The following is a 17,043-nucleotide window of genomic DNA, read 5'->3' on the forward strand; positions in this document are numbered from 1 at the left end:
TGCTCCTGGTTCGGACTGGCAGCGATGGCGGCTGCTGGTTCGGAGGACCGGTAGCAAAAATCCCTGGCCCCGCCCCCCTGCCTCTGCTGAGCCGCACCATCTGTAGAAGTTTTTTTTTTTTTACTTTTAAAAGCCGGTTTTGCTTCAGCCGAAACAGGCCTTTAAAAGTAAAAAAAAGCCTTTGAGGATCCCGCCCCTCAGCTGAGATCGGCAAAACCTTTAAACTTAAAAAAAAAAAAAAAAAGTCTCCTCTGGCGATCTCACCCGAGTTCCTCATCAGCAGAACCTTACTTGTACTCTTACTTGTAGAAAACATGTTTTCTACAAATAAGAGTAGAGATTCTAAGGCACTTACCTGATTACTGATGAACACATGGCTTTTTTTCCAGCCCGAAAGCCTCAGTTTCACTTTCAGCCAGACAGAATCAATTGCTTAGCTAATCTATTTCCTCATGATCAACTAATGCTGGCTGGCTTTGCTGGCTGAGGAACTCTGGGAATTGAAGTCCACAATAAAATAAAATAAAATAATAAAATAAAATATTTGTGCAGCTTTCTGAGATTTGGTGTGTTTCTGTAGTGTTTCACTCTAACTACACAAACACACAAAATCTCACAAAGCTGTATGTGGCATTTTGTGTGTGTGAGAGAGAGAGTTGTGTTGTGTGTGTGTGAAGTGTGAAAGTTGGTTTTTGAGCTTTTTGTGTCTGTGTGAAGTGTGAAGGGCAGCTGCTTTTACATTGTGTGTGAGTCAGTTGTGTTGTGTTGTGTGTGTGTAAAGTGTGAAAGTTGGTTTTTGGTACCTCTTATTGTTTTTTATACTTTGTTTATTATTTTTATTATTTATTGTTATTGGCCACACCCACCAATTAAGCCCCGCCCACAGAAACGGTAGGGAAAATTTTTAGATTTCACCCGTGGACAGAACACATGAGTTGATCAAAAATAGATCATGCCAAACAAACCTTATTTCATTCTTCGACAAAATGACTAAATTAGTGGACCAGCGAAATGCTGTGGACAGAGTATACTTAGATTTCAGTAAAGCATTTGATAAAGTAGATCACAGACTACTTCTTGGCAAGATAGAAAAATGTGGGATAGACAGCACCACCACAAGATGGATTCCTAACTGGCTGACAAACTGTACTCAACATGTAGTCCTCAATGGACTACATGGAGGGAAGTAAGCAATGGGGTATCCCCAGATTGAGTTTTAGAGCCAGTACCAGAGGTGGGTTTCAGCAGGTTCTGACCAGTTCTGGAGAACCAGTAATGGAAATTTTGAGTAGTTCGGAGAACTGGTAGTAAAAATTCTGACTGGCCCCGCCCCCATCTATTCTCTGCCTTCCAAATTCTAGCTGATTGGGATGAAATGGGGATTTTGCAGTAACCTTCCCCTGGAGTGGGGTGGAAATGGAGATTTTACTGTATCTTTCCCCTGTCACGCCCAACAAGCCATGCCACACCGACAGAACCGGTAGTCAAAATTTTTGAAACCTACCACTGGCCAGTACTGATCAAAATCTTCATAAACTATCTAGACAAGGGAATAGAATCTTCGGACCTTTTGCCGTGAGCTGAAAATGCATTTATTTATTCAAGCGGGACTGGCTTAAAAGTTTTATTAAATTTTTAAATTGGGGTTTTATGCATCTTAGGGTTTTAAATTCTTTTAAATTTTGGCCATGTAAGTTATATGCTTGGTTTTAAGTTTTGTTTTAAACGTGTACATTGTGGGGTTTTTACTATTTTTTACTATTACTGAGTCCTTCGGGAGAAGGGCAGTATAAAAATCTAATAAAATAAATAAATAAATAAATAATAGAAGGGGAACTCATCAAGTCTGCATATGACATTAAACTGGCAGGAATTTCCAACCCCCAGAAGACAAGCTCAAAATCAAAAGAAGACTTAACATAACATAACATCAGAGTTGGAAGGGACCTAGGAGGCCCAGGCAGGAAACCCTACACCATCTCAGTCAGATGGTTATCCAACATTTTCTTAAAAATTTCCAGTGTTGGAGCATTCACAACTTCTGAAGGCAAGTCGTTCCACTTGTTAATTGTTCTAACTGTCAGGAAATTTCTCCTTAGTTCTAAGTTGCTTCTTTCTTTGATCAGTTTCCACCCATTGCTTCTTGTTCTACCCTCAGGTGCTTTGGAGAACAGCCCGACTCCCTCTTCTTTGTGGCAGCCCCTGAGATATTGGAACACAGCTATCATGTCTCCCCTAGTCCTTCTTTTTGTTAAACTAGACATACCCAGTTCCTGCAACCGTTCTTCATATGTTTTAGCCTCCAGTCCCCTAATCATCTTTGTTGCTCTTCTCTGCACTCTTTCTAGAGTCTCAACATCTTTTTTACATCGTGGCGACCAAAACTGGATGCAATATTCCAAGTGTGGCCTTACCAAGGCATTATAAAGTGGTACTAACACTTCACGTGATCTTGATTCTATCCCTCTGTTTATGCAGCCCAGAACTGTGTTGGCTTTTTTAACAGCTGCTGCACACTGCTGGCTCATATCTAAATGGTTATCCACTAGGACTCCAAGATCCCTCTCACAGGTACTACTATTGAGCAAGGTACCACATATACGGTACTGGTGCATTTTGTTTTTTTGGCCTAAATGTAGAACCTTACTTGATCCAGGGGTGGTATTCAGCAGGTTCTGACAGGTTCTGGAGAACCGGTACCAGAAATTTTGAGTAGTTCAGAGAACTGGCAAATACCACATCTGGCTGGCCCCAGAGTGGGGTGGGAATGGAGATTTTGCAATATCCTTCCCCCAGGAGTGGGGAGGGAATGGGGATTTTGCAGTATCCTTCCCCTGCCACAGCCATCAAGCCACGGCCACAGAACTAGTAGTAAAAAAAATGGAATTCCACAACTGAGTGGGTCCTATCTAACAATATTACATAGATAAAAATAACGTTTTACACTTAAGACAAGAAAAACCAACTGACTTTGGAAAGAGTGCAGAGAAGAGCAACAAGGATGATCAGGGGGCTGGAGGCTAAAACACAGGAAGAACAGTTGCATGTCTAGTCCTGTGATGGCGAACCTATGGCACACGTGCCCAAAGTGGCACATAGAGCCATGTCGCCTGGCACACACGGCATCACCCGTTCCTCTTTCGGGTTTCTGGTGGGCATGCACACACGATGATCAGCTGGCCATTTTGCATGCGGCAGTGCCAGAAACTAGAAGAGCTGGTCTTCTGTTTTCCTGCATGAGCATGCGCGCCAGCCAGCTGATCATCGCATGGGCATTGCGCCTCAGAAACCCGGAAGAGTAGCTGGCTGAAACCGGAAGTTCATTTTCAGGCACGTGCATGCGCCCTGGGCAGCACCTCTTTCGGGTTGCGGCCCAGACGTGTGCACTCCCTTTTTGACAGTCAGTGCCGAAAAGGTTCGCCATCACTGGTCTAGTCTAATGAAAAGGACAAGGGGAGAAGATCATAGCAGTAGTCCAATATTTCAGTGGCTGCCATAAAGATGAGAGGGTCAAGTTATTTTCCAAAGCACCACAAGGCAAGAGAAGGAACTAATGAAGGAGAGAAGCAACTTGGGGTCTCCTGCTTGATCAGGGGGTTGGATTCAAGACCTCCAAGGTCCTTTCCAGATCTATTCTGATTGATTGATTGATTGATTGATTGATTGATTGATTGACTGATCGATTTTGAAAGCTACAGTCCTGAATTTGCTATTGGAGCAGCAGGAACAGATCAGTGGGTATATTTTGTGAGGAGGAAGAAGATCCAGTTTTGTGTAGTGGTGAAGGCACCAGGTTAGAGTCAGAGAAACGCTCAGTTCCAGTCCCACCTGAAGGGCAAAACCATCTGTTCAACTTTGGCCAGTCCTCTCAGGTCTAGGAAGCAGGAAAGGGCGGGGGGGGGGACCACTTTCAAAACCCTTGCCTAGGAAACTGCAAGGCCAGGCACCAAGATTGACCCAAAGGCACCAAAAACGAAGCTAAGTAGCGTCACGTTTCACTATTTCACTTGGGTGAGTTGCAAAGGTCAGTTGCTAGGAGTCGAAAACGACCTTCTGCCGTTTAATTACTGAAAATATCTTCCAAAGCCTTGGTGGTGATTAGAAAAGCGTGTTTTTCCATCTCCTGTCGCTAGATGGCGGACAGGCAACATCCGTGCCTAGAAAGGCATCAACACTGCATTGCAAGAAACTAATGGAAGAAAGGAGAAGCACAGAGGAACTTCCTCTTCCGGATGGCTCATGGGAGGAAGTTGGAGTGCAGAGCGGCTTTTGTGCTCTTCCACTGATCGAAGCAGCAGCTGGCAGGTGAGTTGAGGGCAGCAGGTGGGAGGAGAGTCCGGGAGCAAGTCGGGCTGTTCGGTTCCCTCCACGGCCTGGAAGCAGAGAAGCAACTGGGCTGAAGCAGGTCAGCTGCTGCTGCTGCTGCTCCTGCAGGTTCCTTCCCTCCCCAAATGGAAGCCCACTGGGGCTGCAGGCTGTGAAACTGGTGGCGGGAATTTTCTGCTGGTGGGAAGATTGAAAAAGTCTCTTTTAAATTAAGGTTGGTTCTTTGGGAATGGCTTCCCTCCAGAGGTTGTGGCTGCTCAGTCACTGGAGGGTTTTAAGGGGAGATTGGACAGCCATTTGTTCAGAATCGAATAGGGTCTCCTGCCAGAACAGGGGATGGACTAGAAGACCTCTAAGGTCACCCCCAACTCCATTATTCTGTTATGGGCCTGATTTCTCAGGGCAACAAGTTCAGACTGATGTGCCTCTGGTCTTTTTTAGGTTGTTGACAAAATGGGGTTGGGATAGGACGGCCTTTATACAGTCTTTGGGGTTGTGTGATTGAAATGCTCCATTTTAATGGTGGTGGGTTAATCCTATTATGTCCTAAAAGTCCTGTCCAGTCCTTCTTAATCCCATCAACTGGAGCTGAAGGTGTTTTGTTTGTGAATAGATTGGCCCGCTCTTTCTAAATGGGCACAAAATCTCCACCTCTAAAGACTTCAAGCATCTGTTGGAGGCTGTTGGGGCTGCTTTCTGCCTTTGTTAAGATTTTTTCCCCTCCATTTCTCCTTTCGGGAAATACAATATTCTCCCTCTTTTAACATTCCCCAAAATATTTCATTCTTGGTGGGAGGATGTCCCACAAAATTAATACCAAAGATTAAAATCAAGGACCTATGGGAAAGGCAGGGATTGAATGGGGGGAGGGTAGAGGTGGGATCTACTACTTGATCAAGGACAAACATAGCTAGTCCTCACTTACCATTGGTTCACTGAGCCTTTCAAGTTACAATGGGACTATAGAAGCCGATGTAATTATGAAGGTGCAGGAAAAGGAGTTGCACCAATTCGGATTCTGGCAACTGATGCACTTTTATATCATGGTTTCAGCATCCCAGACTCATAATCCCCATTTGTGACCTTCCCAGCTGGCTTCTGACAAGCAAACTCAATGGGGATGCCGGCAGAAAGGTGGAAGCCAGAGTCATGTGAAATTGCCTTTAACAACCCACAGTGATTTGTTTAAGAACTGCAGAGGAACAGATGCAAGTTGGCACTGTCATGTGACTTCATGATTGGGCCACTTAGTGACACAGATGCCAGTCCCAATTGCAGTCAGTAAGTGAGGACTACTTCAATTGGGATGTCACCAAAGGAGTTGTGGAAAGTATTTTCTGCCCTTACTGCAGCTCAGTGCTTCCATGGGCAAAACTGGTGCTTCAAATCTTGCAGAGGCTAAAGGCATCATTTCATCAGTTAAAACCCCAAATCTGTAAATCTAGTGCCATGCAGATTGACAGGTGTGGCTCGATAAAATAAAAGACAGTCCAAGCGTGTGTGTTGATAAGCCAATGCATTTATTGGTCTGAATAAAGATGGGTCCCTCCTAAGAAGGAAGAAACCCAGAACATAGTGCTAGGCAGATACTTATAATTTGTTTGCTTTCACTTCATTACATACAGTAAGAGGCAGCTGGCACATGACAGGTAAGATACAGAAATTCTAAAAATAGTCAAGCATGCCTTCTGTGATTTTGGTCACTTGCCTAACCCACAGGCTGGTGGTTTCCTGTGAAAGTTTCCATGGCCTCAGAAGCCTGTTGGGGCCTGAACATCTCAACCTATGAGCAATCATCCAATTCATCCAATTCCTGGTTAAGAATAGCACAGAAGGTTTGAGATGTTTTTTAGACTTGAAAGACATGGATTTTCTCCATATTGTAGGTTTGTGTATTTTTATTTCTCTCTGAATGTATCTATCGCCAAATGTATAATCTCTCCCCAGGACTTCCAGATATACAGTCACGTGAAAAAGAAAGTACACTCTCCTTGATTTCTATGATTTTATACATCAGGACGTAAAAATCAATTGGTCCTTAGAAGTTCTTAAAAGTTGGTAAATGCGACCGCAGATGAACAAGAACACATTACATATTGTCATGTCAAAACGGAGAAGTCACGTGTAAAACATCGTATGATTCAATATTTTGTAGAACTATCTTATCAGCAACAGCTAGAAGTAATTCTTTTCTGTATGACTTTATCAGTCTGTTATAGTGTTGTGGAGGAATTTTGGCTCACCCTTCATTACAACATTGCTTCAGTTCATTGAGATTTGTGGGTGCTTTTTTACGCACAACTCTCTTGAGGTCCTGCCAGTCGGGTTGAAGTCTGGACTTTGATTGCCTGGCAACACCTTGATTCTTTTCTTTTCCAGCCATTTTTTTTGAATCATTTTTTTTTATTTTTTTTCCCACCCACCCACACCCACCCACATATTTTATGAACAGAGTATTGACCATATCATATTTTATACAACCTAACATATCCAAATACATTTTACTTAGTTACAATTTCTGCCAAAATGTTCTTTTTCCATATTTTTAATCATATCTTAATATTTCTATGCTTGTTTATATAAACCACATCTTCTTTCGCCCTCAAGTTCTAATTTCTCCATTTTTACGAATATATATTCTCTTTTATTATTTTTTAGATAATTCAGTTTTTATCCTGATATATTCAAACATGATCGGGGTTGCCTTTCTTCCATTTCATCTTTTTCGTTTTACAGCAATCTTTCTTCTCTTTCTCTTTCCTCTCCCTCCCCTTTTTTGTCCTTCCTACTTTCTTTCCTCCTCTCCTACTCCTCTACTTCCCCTTCCTTTCTCCCCTTCCTGTCTTCCTCCCTAACCTTCTCTCCTATTGTTTATTTCCCCTCCCTTTCTTCCTCTCCTCTTTCCTTTTTTCTTTTCCTCTCCCTCCTTCTCCCTTTCTTCTCTCTACTCCTTCTTCTCTCTCTCTCTTGCTGTATTCATTTTCAGTTCAGTATTTTTCACTTTGGTGTCCAGACAACCCTGGTTTTTCCTCCATTTATTGAGTGTATTTATCAGGATTCCCCTCATATATTTTTAGTTATTAACAATGTCTTTCAACTTATTCCATTTTTACCTTAAAACCTTTTAGTTAATTCAACCTTCCACCTCTTATTTTTTTTAAATTCTTATTTCCAGTTCAATAATTATTTTTCTTTTTCATTAGCATACATCATTTTCTAACATTTCAATTTTGATCAATTTTATGTCTCGCTTTCAATTATTTTCACCTATAAACCATTCTATCTTTCATATTTCATCTGCTGGTCTATTTTTCTTAAACAGTATAGTTCTTCCTTTTTTACTTCTTGCATATGTTTCTTTTCATTCTTGTATCATTTACTAACTTCAGTTTTATACCTTAATTTCAATTAATTTCTTTATTTTTTTCAATATTTAAAACATATTTCTTTACCATCCAGTATAGTTCTCTCCAATCCATGCATCCTCAGACAACAAAACATAATCCATTTTATCTTTCACATTTCATCTACTTCTCCATTTTACATTAAACAGTATATTTCTTCTTTTTTGCTTCTTACATACACTTCATTTCATTTTTTCTTACTTCCCTTTTACAATAATCTATATATTTCTTCTAATTTACTTCTTACATACAATTTCTACTACTACTATCCTTCCCTTAAATCAACCTATTGATGTTTTAATTTCCTTTCTGCTATCCATTTTTCTTCCCCTTTTAACCATTTTCTTTCGGTCTCTCCAAAATTCCAATTCTTAATGTTTTCCTCCCTTTCTCCCATTCTCTTTTCTTCTTTTTTCTTTTTCTTGTATCTCCCTTTCTGCCTCCTTTCTCTAATTTTTATTCTTTTAATTTTCCTCCTCAATCTTTTCCCATTTCCTCCTCCTCTCTTCTTCTTTGAGAGATATTTCCCCCTGTCCATTTTTATTCTGCCACTGTCAATCCCAGTGTAATCGTTATGTTATCTTCAATTATTTCCTTTTCAACATTGTATTCTTGCTCCTCCTGTCTCTCACTCATATTTTCTTTCTCCTCTCTTCTTTTACATTTTAACCATTCCTCTGCTTCTTTATTTCCCTTAAGTGATTCTCACACCTTTTGAAGCATCTCCCTTAGTTCCTCATACTCATACTCCCAATTCTCCATGTTATCAATTTAAAGTGAAAGGATTTTTAAAATTATTACTTTAGCTTATACATAATTCGAATTCAAGTCCATATAATGTCTCTTTTTTCTTTCCAAATAATGTCCAATTCAAAAGTTCATATAAACTGTTCCAATTTGAGTCTTTATTCTTTCCACTCCTTTTTGAAATCGTGCCCCAGCTCTTTAAACAATTACTCCTCCAGTCATTTCCCAAGGTGGTCTAAGTAATGCAATGCTTTCCACCAGCAGATGTCTCTCTCCAATTCACAAATCCCCCCCATCCCCGCAACAAAATGTCACTTGTTAATCCACAAAGATAATTACTTCCTCTTCTTCAATTAAATCCTTTTATTAAAAATACATTTCTTCAGTTTTCTTTTTCTTTTGTTATTTTTAATTTCTTCCCAGTCCAATTTTAAATCCAGATGGAACGTTTCCTTTTAGGGCTTTGATCTTAAAGTTCCTCTTTGTTTTTTATTTTCCTTCCCTTTGAGTTTCCGCATGCCAATTAGCCACTAATTTCAGGTTGGAACTTCTTTCAAGTTTTAAGAATGTTTCCTTCTTACCTGTGAGTTGGCCAATCACTCACCCGATAACAATACTCTGTTCAATCACCACTCCTGCTCAAATCTTCCATGTGGCCGCCCTGGCTTTTGACAGCTCCTAATGACTATCTTCCCATGCCACTGGGTCAGAGGCTAATGCTGGCGCTCCAGGAAATTTGCAACTTCCCTGTTTGCACCGGCCGATGCTTCCTTTCTTCACTGTCCTTCCAGGACAGCTATGGTCCAGAAAGGACCCCCAAAACGACTGGAATTTTGGCGTTCTCTCCAGAGCACCGGGACACACTGTCCCGTTGCGAAGCTAGCCAGCTTACGCATGATGGTTTGTATGAGATGTTTGTGCTGATATGCTGTGTTTGGTTTTTGTCAAACGTGTCACTGCATTATGGCCAACCATCTCACTTTGGTCTGGTCTGTGCAAAGGACAATGTTCCAGAAGTCCTGTGATTTGTTCAGATGCAACTTTGCAAACCTCAGCCCTGCTGCTATGACCTTTTCAGAGAGAAGAGGGTTTCTCCTCACAAACCATACTTGTTCAGTCTTTTTCTAATTGCACTGTCATGAATCTTAACATTTAACATGCTAACTGAAACCTGTAGAGTCTCAGATAAAAGTCTTTGTCTTTTAGCAATTTCCCTGGCTGTTGCATCGTCTGACCCTTGGGTGTATTTTCTTGGATGTCTATTCCTGGGAAGATTGGCAACTGTCTGGTATGTTTCCCACTTATGAATAATCTTCCTCACTGTAGAATGATAGATTTTAAATTGTTTAGAAATGGCCGTTTAAACTTTCCCAAATTGATTGGCAGCAACAATTTCTTCTTTAAGATCATTGCTCGTTTTTTGGCATTGTGTTAACACACACCTCAATGCCAAAGACCAGGAAACTCCTACAACTTCAGCTTTTATAGATGTAGTCATACTAGCTAATGATCAATTGATCAAGGGCACTTTATTAGCAGTACTTGGCTGCTACTTTACCTCTTTATAAAATGGAAGCAGTGAGAAATTTCCTAACGGTGAGAACAATTAACCAGCAGAACGGCTGGCCTTTAGAAGTTGTGGTGCTCCATCACTGGAAGCTTTTCATAAGAGACGTAGTAGCCGCTTGTCCAAAATGGCATAGGGCAGTGGTAGTCAACCTGGTCCCTACCGCCCACTAGTGGGCGTTCCAGCTTTCATGGTGGGCGGTAGGGCTTTTGTCCAATACTGAAGCACTTTCCTTTTTTTTAAATTTAATTGACTTTTTAAAAAATTTTCATAGCATTATTTAAAAACCTTTTCATTAGGTTTTCATAAAAATTTCTTGTGACAATTTAAATTTCTGAAAATATCCTATTTGTATTGCCCGCGCATAAGATTAGTTCACGTTACGTAAGTGAAACTAAATGGCGCTATAGTACAACCGCAAACAAAAGAGCCTCGTCCCAGAATAGCTCGCGCATCTGCCCCCAAACCACCCAGCTGTAACAGACAAGCAGAGCTGGTAGCTGGCGCCCCCCCCAACCCCAATCCATGATGTGCGAGAGGCATGCGCAGACGACGATACACAGCGCATTACTGTGGAACCTGTGGTGGTTAGAAAATTTTACTACTAACAGAGATACGAAAGTGGGCGGTAGGTATAAAAAGGTTGACTATCCCTGATATAGGGTCTCCTGCTTGAGCAGAGGCTGGATTAGAAGACCTGCAAGGTCCCTTCCAATTCTGTTATTCTCTTCTGTTCTGTTCTGCTGATATTTATGATACCCTGATAAGTAAAACCATAGAAATGATAAAGGGTTTAGTTTCTTTTTCACTTTACTGTATGTGAAAAAAACCCTTTGCACTGCTAAGAATTTGTGATTGACCCAGTCAACAAGTGAATTTCATCATTGAATGGATATTCAAACTTGGATCTGGGTAGTCTTCCATGTGTTGTGAGTAATGTAAGAGCTTCTTTGAGTATTGTGGCATGTTTGCTTTTTCATTGTAATGTAAATGTTTTTCTTTTTTTTCCATCTTATGCAACCATTTTATGCACAATTAAAGATACATTTTTATTTGAATCTTATAGACAAAGAGGATGGCAGTAAGAGCGTTTTGGACAACTGAGGATAGCAAGCAACATTGAACAGCATAGCAAGTTAGTCGCGAAATCAAAATATTTTCCATTTCCTTCACAGAGCCTACAATTCTTCACCTTCCTCAGCAAGTGAGAGAGAAACGAGAGAAAATCAGGAAGAGATTTCTAGCTTGGAAAAGAAGAGTGTGAAATTCAAGCATACATTACATGAAAAGTCAAGGGAGATTATTCTTCCATTAGGTAAAAGACGGAAATATCTGGAAGTTACTGGGAGGAAAAGGTCAATTGGATATCAACATAGAGCAGACAGTCCTGATTGTGAGAAAATTGAATGTCCTGATTGTGAGAAAGGTTTCTCTCAGAATTCCCAGCTCATGAGACACCAGAGGAATCAGACGGGAGAGAAACCATTTGAATGTCCTGATTGTGAGAAAAAATTCACTACCAATTCCAACCTTATTAGCCACCAGATGATTCACACAGGTGAGAAACTCTGTAAATGTCTTGAATGTGGGAATAGTTTTAGTCGGAATTCTGACCTTGTTGCACACCAGAGGACTCACACAGGAGAGAAACCATTCGAATGTCCTGTTTGTGGGAAAAGTTTTAGTCGTAATTCCAGCCTGGTGATACACCAGAGAACTCACACAGGAGAGAAACCCTTTGAATGTCCTGATTGTGAGAAAAGTTTCAGTACCAGTTCCAGCCTGGGGAAACACCAGAGGACTCACACAGGGGAGAAACCCTTTCAATGTCCTGTTTGTGGGAAAAGTTTCAGTGAGAATTCCAGCCTAGTGATACACCAGAGAACTCACACAGGCGAGAAACCCTTTGAATGTCCTGATTGTGAGAAAAGTTTCAGTATCAATTCCAGCCTGGTGAAACACCAGAGGACTCACACAGGAGAGAAACCCTTTGAATGTCATCACTGTGGGAAAAGTTTCAGTCGTAATTCCACCCTTGTTCAACATCAGAGAACTCACACGGGAGAGAAACCCTTTGAATGTCTTGATTGTGGGAAAAGTTTTAGTCAAAATTACTACCTAGTAATACACCAGAGGATTCATACAGGAGAGCAACCATTTGAATGTCCTGATTGTGGGAAAAGTTTCAGTACCAATTCCAGCCTGCTTAGACACGAGAGGATTCACACAGAAGAGAAACCATTTGAATGTTCTGAGTGTGGAAGACGTTTCAATCTGAATTCCAGTCTGGTGAAACACCAGAGGACTCATACAGGAGAGAAACCTTTTGAATGTCCTGACTGTGGAAGAAGTTTCAGTCGGAATTGCAGTCTGGTGAAACACCAGAGGACTCACACAGGAGAGAAACCCTTTAAATGCCCTGACTGTGGGAAATGTTTCAGTCAGAATTCCAGCCTTATTAGCCACCAGAGGATTCATACAGGAGAGAAACCCTTTGAATGTCCTGAGTGTGGGAAAAGTTGCAGTAAGAGTTCCAATCTCATTAGCCACCAGAGGATTCACACAGCAGAGAAACCCTTTGAATGTTCTGATTGTGGTAAAAATTTCACTCAGAGGTCCCAACTCATGATGCATCAGAGGACTCACACAGGAGAAAAGCCCTTTAAATGTCCTGATTGTGGGAGAAGTTTCAGTCAGAATTCCAGCCTGGTGAGACACCAGAGGATTCACACAGGAGAGAAACCCTTTGGGTGTCCTGATTGTGGGAAAAGTTTCAGTCAGATTTCCAGTCTGGTTAAACACCAGAGGACGCACACAGGAGAGAAACTATGAGTGTCCAGAGTGTGGGAAAGATCTCAGCACTAGGTTTAACCTTCTAAATCATATGCTTATACACATAGGGGAGAAACCATTTAAGTGTCCCAAGTGTGGACGGTCCTTCAGGTAACAATCCACTCTTATTGCACACAGGAAAATTCACCTGAGGCCTCACATGATTAGTATAGGGAAGGCTTGAATTTCATTTCTAATGTCCCATTTTAAGTCCAGCTGAGAAACTGACTATTTAATTAGACTACAAAGAATTTGTAATGGTATTGGGCTGATTTTTTATTTTTTTTGCAAATATTTAATGATATTAGATGGGATGGGGAAAAAAAGAAATTGCAACATATTAGTATGGTAATGGTTATCTGGCCATCAGCAGAAGTGGTTGTGGGATATTTATTTTTGCAGAAATTGTGCAATTATGTAAAAATATATTGGGAGCATTCTTTGCATTTTTATCATGGGAGATGATAGAAATGCCACATATAGAGTCCCAGCCTTTTTCTTCCTTGCCTGCCCCAAGATTTTCAGCCTCAGAATTCCCCAGCCAGCATCTCTTGTAGATTGGAGCACTCGGACTATAGTTGGAGATTGTGGTTCCTCATATAAGGAGAAAGCGAAAGAAGAGAAGTAGAGGAGTTTCCACTTTCATTTTTCCTAACAGTTCCAGGAATTCAGTGCACTAAGCACGTCTGTTCAGATTGTGTTAAGAATGAGGCACACAAGTGGAAGAAACCATATGAATAGCAAATATATTGGGGAGTTTGGGATAGTGACAAAACCAGTGTAAAATTTCAGATGTAAATGCCATTGTGCCTTGCAGGGGACCTGTCATGTCCCACTCCTCCTCTGATGGCCGGGTCTGGGAAGTCTGTATCAAGCGTGGCCACGAAGCCTCTGCAGCTTTGCCAAATTCCTGTCAGAGTTCTCAGGGCAGGCAGGAATCCAAGGTGTGACTTCAGCAACCAGATGAGACTTTGCCTGACTCAAGGAATGCCAAAAAGCAGATCCTTTATATAGTGTGGCTCCATGACTCAGCACTTATCCAGGCCTGCCCCTCCCTTCCTTTTGCTGACGTCACCTCTCCATTCTCCAGAAGCGGGGATCCGTCCACTGTGTCTGTTCATCCTCAGCTGCTGGCAATTCTAGCTCGTGGCTGGCTTCGTGCTCACACGCTGTAGGAGGGAGGTTTATTTGCTCAGTCTGTCCGGGCATGGTGCCAGGGCTGGGGGCTGGAGGCATGCCAGGCCATTCTTCTTCACTATCAGTCTCTGGCTCAGATAACAGGAGATGGCAGGGGCCCAGCTGAGGAGAGGAGGGCGGGCGAGGCACAACAGGTCTGGTATGGGGAAAGTAGGATACATGGTTACTTTCAAAGACACTATATAAGAAATGTTTTTTTGTTCGTTTGGGAGAAAATTAGAGAACAGCATTATTTGAAGATACCACTTTGGCTTTCAACAATGGAAGCACTTGTTCATCAAAATCTATATATATATATAAAAGCAAAAAGCACTCACGCCATAATCATGAAATCTCCAGAACGTAAAAGCCTACAAACTTGAAATTTGCCACGTATGTTCCTCTTGGCTTCTAGGTGCTCATTAAGAAAGGATTTTTCGAAATGATCATCAGATCATTAGTATTTTCTATATTATAACACACACTGATGCTAATGAGTTAGATGTTCTACTCCCCCTTCCAACTTGAAAATAACTGGAGAGAAGGAGATAGCATAGGACAGGCTTCCGTCGGGTAAGGCTGAGGGAGAGAAGGCTAGAAAGCCTGAGGGAGAGAAGAGGTGTCAGGGAATGTAGATTTAATAGCTGTAAGCTGATGGAAGGTTGTAAGTGGAAGCAACTGAAAGCTGATGCAATGGGAATGATTCAGCATTTGGAATCGCTGGTTTAAAACTGATGGGGTCCACACAAGATGGTTACCATTTTAAGAGGTGTCTATATATAGGTGACCATTAGAGGGCATCTCTCTCTCTTGTGTATCTTATTGCTCTCCTTGTGTTCGTAGCTGTATGATAAGGTATCTACCATGTATATGTATGTATATATTTAGTTGTATATAAACCACTGTTAATTATCTAAAGGCTCTGTGTTCTGTGTGCTGTGTTTTGCTCCTGGGTTTATCTCATAATACTAGTCACTGCAAAACTCTGATAAGGTGATAGGATAGGGGAGGATTCTGTGGGGCAAGTGCGAGGGAGAGAAGGGGATAGGATAGGAGAGGATTCTGTGGGGCAAGGCTGAGGGAGAGAAGATGTTAGTATAGGACAGGATTTTGTGGGGCAAGGCTGAGGGAGAGAAGGGGATAGGATAGGAGATGTTTCTGTGTGGCAAGCCTGAGGGAGACAAGGGGAGAGGAGAGGCTGATTGTAACTACTCATTAATTTTCAAGCTGTAATTGTCAATTTATCAAGCCCCAGCACATAGTTTCATAGCGAAGCACAGATATCCATCTAATATCACTAGTATGGGAAATATCATTAGATATAAAGACATTCTGAATGAAACTGGTAAGCTCAAAAATAAACAAGAATTGAAAGATCAAGGGATTGATGAGGTTTGCAAATACAATTGCAAATACAATCTAGATATGAAAAAGTTACTAAATTATATGGTTCTTATATGGATTTGACAGAATTGGGTAAGATATTAACAGGAACAGAAGAGAGGGTGATAAAGGAACTTATAGCTATTTATTGGGTATCAGATTAGAAGAAGAACAAGTGAAGAATGATAGCATGGGCAAAAAAAATTTGGCTATACAATAGAATTAGAAAAATGGCAACAACTATGGGATAGAAACTACAAATCAACGTCAACCGCATATAAAGAAAACTTGTATAAGATGTTTTGTAGAGGGCATTTTCCACCAACAAGATTGGCAAAGATGTTTGAAGATAAATCAGCTAAATGTTGGAAATGTCCCCAGACACCTGGGTCTCATTATATGTGGTGGATATGCACAGAAGGCAAAAAATACCGGGCAGAAATATGTGATTGGAGAAGATGTTACAACAACATATTAATTTGAAACCCGAAATATTTTTGTTGAGGATTTTACCAGAAGCTTATAGTAAAGAAAATGTAATAATAACTGCAGCTAGAATTATATTTGTACAAAATTGGAAAAGTGAAGAAATTCCTACAGATGAGAATGTGATTAGGAAAATATTTGAACGTGCAGAAATGAATAGGTTAACACTTGCAATTAAAGAGAAGGAACAAACTAAATAATATTGTATGGGAACTATTTTACCCATGATTAGAGAATAAATATGAAAGCTAGAAACAAAAGTAGATTAGTGAAATATATTAATGAATATGGCTGTAAATTTTGTTATCACACAAGATATTTGTACCCTGTTTACACACTGTTTAATGGAAGATGGATTGTTTGTATTAAAATAAAATAAAAAATTTATTGGAAAAAAAAGTGGTGCTCCATCAATTGAGGCTTTTTAGAAGAGATGAGAAAACCATTTGTCTGAAATGGTATAGGACAGTGATGGCTAACCTTTTTGCCATCACGTGCCAGGAGGGAGTGGGTGGGAGGGTCACGCGCATGAGTGGGTAGGACCAAAAGTTGGCAAATGGGCCATTTTCGGCCTCCAGAGGACCTCCCGGGGGGTTGGGAAGGCCATTTTCATCCTCCCCAGACTCCTAGAGAGGCTCTGGAGCCAGGTGAGAGAGAAAAATGGGCCTTTCCCACCACCTCCCGAGGCCCTTTGGAGGCAGGAAACAGCCTGTTTCCCTACTTCTGGTGGGCCCAGAAGGCCCGAAAATCAGCTGACCGGCACGTACATGCGCGCCAGAGCTGAGCTCACATGCCCACTGATATGGCTACACGTGCCACGTGTGGCACGCATGCCATAGGTTCGCCATCACGGGTATAGGGCGTCCTGCTGAAGCATGGGTTGGATTAGAAGACCTGCAAGGTCCCTTCCAATTCTGTTATTCTCTCCTGTTCTGTTACGATGATATTTATGATTCATTCAAAATTCTCCCGTTCCCCAAGTGGCCAGAATACCTGGGACTTGGGCCTTCGGCTGATGTTATGCAATGCAAGATCTGTGGTTAATAAAGCTCCCCTGATTTTAGATCTAATCCAGGAAGGGACCACGGACGTTATGGGCATTACGGAAACCTGGTTCGGCAC

General features: G+C 41.3%; 1 long non-coding RNA gene and 1 pseudogene across 6 annotated transcripts; both read left to right on the plus strand.

Annotated features, from left to right (window-relative positions):
* Positions 1–16,313, plus strand: part of LOC131193524 (zinc finger protein 850-like) — a 37,407-nt pseudogene extending 21,094 nt beyond the window's left edge.
* On the plus strand, positions 4,175–11,330 carry LOC131193538 (uncharacterized). Of its 6 annotated transcripts, none has more exons than XR_009153934.1 (4): positions 4,232–4,305; positions 6,046–6,212; positions 9,684–9,765; positions 11,111–11,330. It is a non-coding gene; the product is annotated as an uncharacterized LOC131193538 (long non-coding RNA). The 6 variants fall into 6 exon arrangements; XR_009153935.1 differs by lacking the exon at positions 4,232–4,305 and adding an exon at positions 4,316–4,540; XR_009153930.1 differs by lacking the exon at positions 6,046–6,212 and having other exon boundaries at positions 4,175–4,305.
* Positions 16,314–17,043: the final 730 nt, after the last annotated feature.

Source organism: Ahaetulla prasina, chromosome 2 (genome assembly GCF_028640845.1).
Source record: "Ahaetulla prasina isolate Xishuangbanna chromosome 2, ASM2864084v1, whole genome shotgun sequence".
NCBI classification, from domain to species: Eukaryota; Metazoa; Chordata; class Lepidosauria; order Squamata; family Colubridae; genus Ahaetulla; species Ahaetulla prasina.